The sequence below is a fragment of the Bidens hawaiensis genome, unplaced genomic scaffold (genome assembly GCF_021521415.1).
Source record: "Bidens hawaiensis isolate Kalapana, Puna unplaced genomic scaffold, B.hawaiensis_p1.1 tig00014406_1, whole genome shotgun sequence".
Lineage (NCBI taxonomy): Eukaryota > Viridiplantae > Streptophyta > Magnoliopsida > Asterales > Asteraceae > Bidens > Bidens hawaiensis.
Window position 1 is genome coordinate 189,372 of NW_027492248.1, and position 6,493 is coordinate 195,864.

Sequence of the window (6,493 nt, forward strand, 5' to 3'; positions counted from 1 at the left end):
TCTTTTAAAAAATTTTATGGATTTTCTAGCTTAGAAATTTTATGATTCTATTAAAAAGTTATATGATATATTACTAGTATGTTGTGGGGCTTAAATATTTTTCTGACAAAAAAAATTTTGATTTTATTAAGAAATTATGATAAAACTAAAATTTGATGTTTGTGGTCTGAAGACTTTTTATTAAGAAATTATGTTAATTACTCGGTTGTTATTTCGGTATTTTTGCCGTTGTGATTGTCTCCACCAAAATTCAAGAACCTAGTTTAGATTAGGCATGTTCAAAACGGTTTGGGACTAGGAACCGGATATTCAAAACCCCCTTTTAAACCGGTTCCAGGCTCGAACCGGTTAGGGAACCGAACCGGTTCTCCCACCCTCGGACCCCTAACCTATCTAACCGGTTCTTACCGGTTCCTAACCCGGTTCCTGTTCGATCCAACGGCTATTTTTGACCCCAACGGTCAAAAAACGGCCAAAAAAAACGATTTCCAACGGCTAGAACCGGTTCCGGTTCCTACCCGCCCCCACTCAGAAATGCAAGAACCGGTCACGGATCATCGGGTTGAATCAGATAGGGTCCGGTTCCTACAAAAAACGGGTAGGAACCGGTTCGGGTCCGTCCAGGAACCGGTTTCGTTGAACATCTCTAGTTTAGATCGTTTAAGAAATTGGAATCCATTAGGACGGACAGGGTGGTGCGTGATGGGGGCTTCCACCAAGCGTGGTGGAGCGTGGAACACCGCCGCCGGTCCCGTGATGGGGAAAAAGTGTGGTGATGATCACGCTTGAAAGATTGAGAAGTTATCGTTGGTGGGTGGGGTTGGGGGGTGGTTGTGATCGTTGAAATTAAAAAAAAAAATTGTTTAAAACAATATAAATAACCTATCATTTCAATCCAACTCAAAACTAAATCTTACTCAAAATACTATCAATTCTCTCCTATAAAAACCTATTATTATCACCACTTAAAACAAAAAAATATGGAATTTCCGAACAACTTGTTACCGCTAGACACCAATAGCTACTTTCTTGCCGATGGTATCTACCCGGCATGGTCCGTTTTTGTGAAAGCCTTTTCATTTCCTTTCGAGGTCAAGAAAAAGACATTCCAGAAGTTGCAAGATCAGTAAGAAAAGATGTCGAGAGAGCTTTCGATGTCTTAAAGGGTAGATGGTGCATTCTTAGTTGGCTGGTTCGTGCAATGATAAAACCCATGATCTATAGCATAGTGTATGCGTGCATCATATTGTACAATATGCTAATAAAAGAAGACGGGCGTGCAATTTCTCTAAATTGGGTACCGGATCCTCATACTTAAGTTCCAGTTCCTGAAAATGTGGAATTAGACTTGCAGGATGAAGATATTCACCATCGGTTGAGATATAATCTAGTTAAACTTGTAGGTTCTTTAGGTTTGGAATTTCCAGATTCGGACGAGGAGCAGATTGTTTAATGTAACTTTTTATTATTTTTTTTGTCGGTTTTTTTTAAATTTATTTATCTTTGTAATATATTTTTATTTAAATGCAATATTTATTTAACCTTGTTTTATTTTTTATATAACTTAAAGAAAAATTACAAATTTAGTCCTTTTGAATTACATAGATTATGGAATGGGTCATTTATCAAAAATAGTTTCACTCTTTGTCCTTTATTTGGATGTTTGCCATGGTTTTTGTCCTTTACACTAACGAACGTTAAGTTTCTCAGTTAAGTCATCTCATGTGCCCTGTACATGAGGGCATTTTAGTCCTTTAACAATTTAAAGGACTATTTGTGTAATATGTAAAAGATTTATCTAACTCAAACACCTCACATCTGTACTTCATCCCCTTCACTAACAAACCCTAAAATCCACCCAACTCCATTACCACACCACCACCCCCTTCTTCGTTGGCCTCCACCACAATCAAGATTTAAGTTTTGGAAATATGCCACCGGTCCACCACCACCTCCATTGTCATCTAAAATGAATCTGTGGCAAAAAAAGGCGAGTTGCAGGTTCCCCAGAAAAATTCGAGTTGCAGGTGTTGCCGGAAAAATCCGAAGAGGGTTTGGACTTCTCGAAAGTTTTCTTACAGTGAGGGTATTGTCCAGATCTGATTTCGTCTCCCTCTGGAATTCTTTCAGGTTATAAATGGGGATGAGGATTTGCAAATCGACCTACCCCTAAAAGGATAATGCACATCATGGTGGTCTTGTCGTCAGCGGCGGCTCGTTCTCTCTTTCTCTCTCTCTCTCTCTCTCTCTATATATATATATACACATATATATATATATAGGGGATGGATCTTGCGAGAAGTGATATTACAGCGAGAAGTGCGAGAAGTGAAGGTATAACTCCATTAATCCTTAATTTCACTCCTTTTCATATGATGTTACATACATATATGTAGGTTGGTTGTATTTATGTCTTAATTACACATTCAAACCTACCTACAAACATATAAATGTACCGAGCCACATTCAAACCTATGTACCTACACACATACAAACATACGTACCTACACACATACATATGCACCTACACAACGCACCTACACATAAGAAAGGGAGTGAAATTAGGGATTAATGGAGTTACACCTTCACTTCTCGCACTTCTCACTGTCAAAAACTTCTGAAATGATCCAATACCTATATATATATATATATATATATATATCCTCCCACTTTGGTTTTCTGGTTAGATCTGTTTAACAGATCTGCAATGGTTGCAGTGGATACAAGCATGTTTAGGAGGTTTCAAGGATGGAGAGATGTTTCAGTGGTGGTGATGGAGATTCAATGGTGGTGGGCGTAGGTGGTGTTGGTGGAACAGACAATTTCTCAAGTGGCGGGGAGGGGGTGTTGGATGGTGAGATGAAGATAAGGTGGGGGTCATCTAGTGGGTCATATTTTCAAAATCTACACAAATAGCCCCTGCATATAGGTTTAATAAATTGCAATTTGTAAGTTAATTACACATATAGCCCTTAAAGGGTAAAAAGACTAAAACGCCCTCATGTGCAGTGCACATGGGGTGATTTAACTAGAAAACTTAACTTTCGTTAGTATAAAGGACTAAAGTCGAGGCGGAAATCCATATAAAGGACAGAGAGTGAAAGTCATTTTCATAAAGGACCCAATCCATAATATGGGATATTCAAAAGAACAAAAATTGTAATTTTTTTAACTTAAAAAAAAACATCACACTAAACCATCACACCGCCACCCCCACTAAATTCTATCACTAGTGATGGATTTGGTTGGGGTGAGGTGGCACCATGTCATTGGCTGGTCAAAGTGATGGAAATATTATCACAACGAGGACGACAAGCTTTTGGCTTGATTAAATGCATCTAAGTCTGACATCGGCGGCAAAATAAGACATCGACCGGATATTGAATGGAAATGCTTAGTTGTGGAAGGGGAAAAAAAACAACTGGGCATGTGGGGGAGTTGTAGGTTTCTTTTAAGTAAATGGTTTGATATTGACTTGACACCCATATCCATTGACGGAGGGTATCCCACGATACTCATAAACTTTTTTGGCGAAGTGCAAATTAGTGCATTTTTTTCTTCTTTGTTTTATCTATTTGGATACTCCTAAGCAAATATTATTATACCCCTATGTCTAATTTTTTTTTTTTTTTGAAATACCCCTTACTATTTCTTCTAGATCCGCCGTTACCCGTATTTACATCAAGTCCAAACTAGTCACAATGGTTGGACTAGTAACAATGATAAAAGATACATTTGACAGGGATATATTAAGAAATTTTGAACTCTTAAAAGAGTCTAGGGGGTGGGGTGGGGTGGGGTGGGGTGGGATAGGATATTGGGATATTGTGTTCTTGTGGTGGAAATATTGTGTACAACTTGTAATCTGTATAACGGATAGCATCTAAATGACAAAGTCCAAACTCGTCAAAATGACAAAGATAGCATCTACCATCTATTTATATCTATACTAAGGGGTATGTTATGAATATTTGGATTGCAAGTCTGGCGGTTAAAGGTGGGGTGGGGTGGGGTGGGATGGGATATTGTGTTCTTGTGGTGGTAACATTAGTATCGTCATCATTTTACTATATATACATTTCATGGCACATATTTATAATATAACATTTTATGGAGAGTTTGTGCAGTGTGGGTTTTACCTTGCTTTTGTGATGTCTGTACATTGCGTATGTCATCTTGGTCATATGCTTTCTTGCCGGGTGTCCCTGGTTGTTGCTACGTGTTTGTTTTATCAACTGTTTTCATGAATTGAACTCAGTTGGCTTCTCTCTCTTCATTGGTATTATACATGACTTGTTTATATATTGTGGAAATAATGTGTACAAATTTGTATAACGGATTTCAAGAAGCGAGTAACTGAGTGACATAATTAAGTTGTTTTCTAACAAAAGAGGGTAGGCACTAGAATTGTGTAAAAATGGATTCCAACAAGGATCACTTCCTTTATGCTATGCAATTGGTTACCTCCACATCATTTACCATGGTGTTGATGACCATAATCAAGCTCAAAGTCCTAGAAGCTATAGCTGAAGCAGGACCGGATGCCCGACTCACGGCTCATGAGATTGTGTCTCGTTTATTGATCCCTAATCAACATGCCCCTGATATGGTTGATAGGATGCTTCGTTTACTTGCCACTCATTCAATTGTCATTTGCACTGAGGGGATCCATGAATCAAGGCCAGTTAGAGTGTATGGACTCACACCCGTGGCCAGATACTTCATCCCGAATGAGTATGGAGCATCCTTGGGTGCGATGTTAGAGCTGAGTCAAGACAAGGCTTTCACCGAAAGTTGGTAGGTTTAACAACAAGACACGTTTTAATTATATAATTTGTTTGTGCTTATGTGACACATTGTATTTTTGAATGGAACAAGGTCTGGACTTAAAGATTCTGTCATTGAAGGAGGTGTTTCATTTGACAAGGTTCATGGAACAAACGCGTTTGAATATCCAGCATTAGATGCAAGGTTCAACAATGTTTTTAACAAAGGCATGGTGAATCATACAACTATTGTGATGAAGGAGATTCTTGTTTGTTACCATGGTTTCAACGGTCTTGAATGCGTCGTTGATGTCGGAGGTGGTCTAGGAATCAATATCAATATGATTGTAACGAAACATGTTAACGTTAAGGGGATTAATTTTGATATGCCACATGTGATTCAACGTGCACCTCTCTATCAAGGTATATCACTTTTTTTTAAAACCTAAATATTATCTTGCAGTGACATACCATCAAACATATATAATTGTAGGTATAACACATGTTGGAGGGGATATGTTTAAAGAGGTTCCACAAGGAGATGCCATTTTTATGAAGGTACTTTAGATCAAACTTATACTTTAGTTTTTTAATTAGTTTATTGTTCGACGACTTAATCACAAAATAAGTTAAAAAACGAGAATTAAAAGCATGCATGTATGGCATTGTCAACCTATTGAATGATCCCATCTTGCTAATCATGGGCAGTGGATTTTACATGATTGGAGCTTGTGTAAAGGTATTAAAGAATTGCTATAAGGCTTTACCTATCGACGGGAAGGTTATTATAGTGGAGGAAATTATTCCTTTTATACCGGACACAAGCTATTCGGCTAAAGTTAGCACACAAATGGACGCGGTGATGATGGCACATTATCATGGAGGAAAGGAGCGCACCGAAGATGAGTTTCTTACGTTGGCTAAAGGTGCTGGATTTATGGGGATTAAGAAAAAATGTTTTGCTTGCAACTTTTGGGTTATAGAGTTTTATAAATAAAAATACTCTCTTTTGATTATGTAAGTGGCTATGTTAATGTAATCATAATTCGACTCTATGTATTAAAATTGTTAGAATACGTGGCACGCTGTAATACTCACTCTCTTATGAAGAAATGTATAAAGTTTATATTTATAATTTAATGGGTTGAAATTGGTCAAAACCCGGGTTCAAATCAAGCAAGCACGATCTCAGACTTTCTTCAAACTGATTTGACTTTTGTTAATCTAAACGAAAACTTGTTTCAACACTAATTGGATTAGAAAAAAAAACTGGTTTTATAACTTATTAGCAACAATTATTAGCAAACTTTTGTTTTTGCAAGGAAATGTGTAACGGTTAATTCTGGTAAACATTTGGAATAACTCTTCACTTCAACAATGTTGGTTTTATTACTTATTAGCAAAATAGTTCACTCACCCACAATGTTGAAGGAGTGCAAAATTAATCTGCACTCATAATTTCACCAAGAAGCAAGCATAAATAGTGAGTTGTTGCTGCATAGCAAAATAAACCCAGAGACCAAAACGACATTTTGTTTTAAGATTACCTCCACAGTTATTGAGTACGTGGCAAATATTTGAGATCCGGTATTCCTTATAAATCCAACATTTCTTATGTACGTGACCGATGTTCGATATGCTAGGTGTTGTGAGGACATAACATCACGGTATTCTGGTCTTTAATTTGAACTTTTACAACCATAATAATAATAATAATAATGTGGTGA

At 37.3% G+C, this 6,493-nt stretch overlaps 1 pseudogene across 1 annotated transcript; it reads left to right on the top strand.

Moving 5' to 3' along the window:
- Positions 1-4,411: 4,411 nt before the first annotated feature.
- Positions 4,412-5,763, top strand: LOC143546619 (caffeic acid 3-O-methyltransferase-like; annotated as a pseudogene). The gene is made up of 4 exons (XR_013137618.1): positions 4,412-4,797; positions 4,879-5,189; positions 5,260-5,324; positions 5,475-5,763. The product of XR_013137618.1 is annotated as a caffeic acid 3-O-methyltransferase-like (transcript).
- The last annotated feature ends 730 nt before the right edge of the window (positions 5,764-6,493 follow it).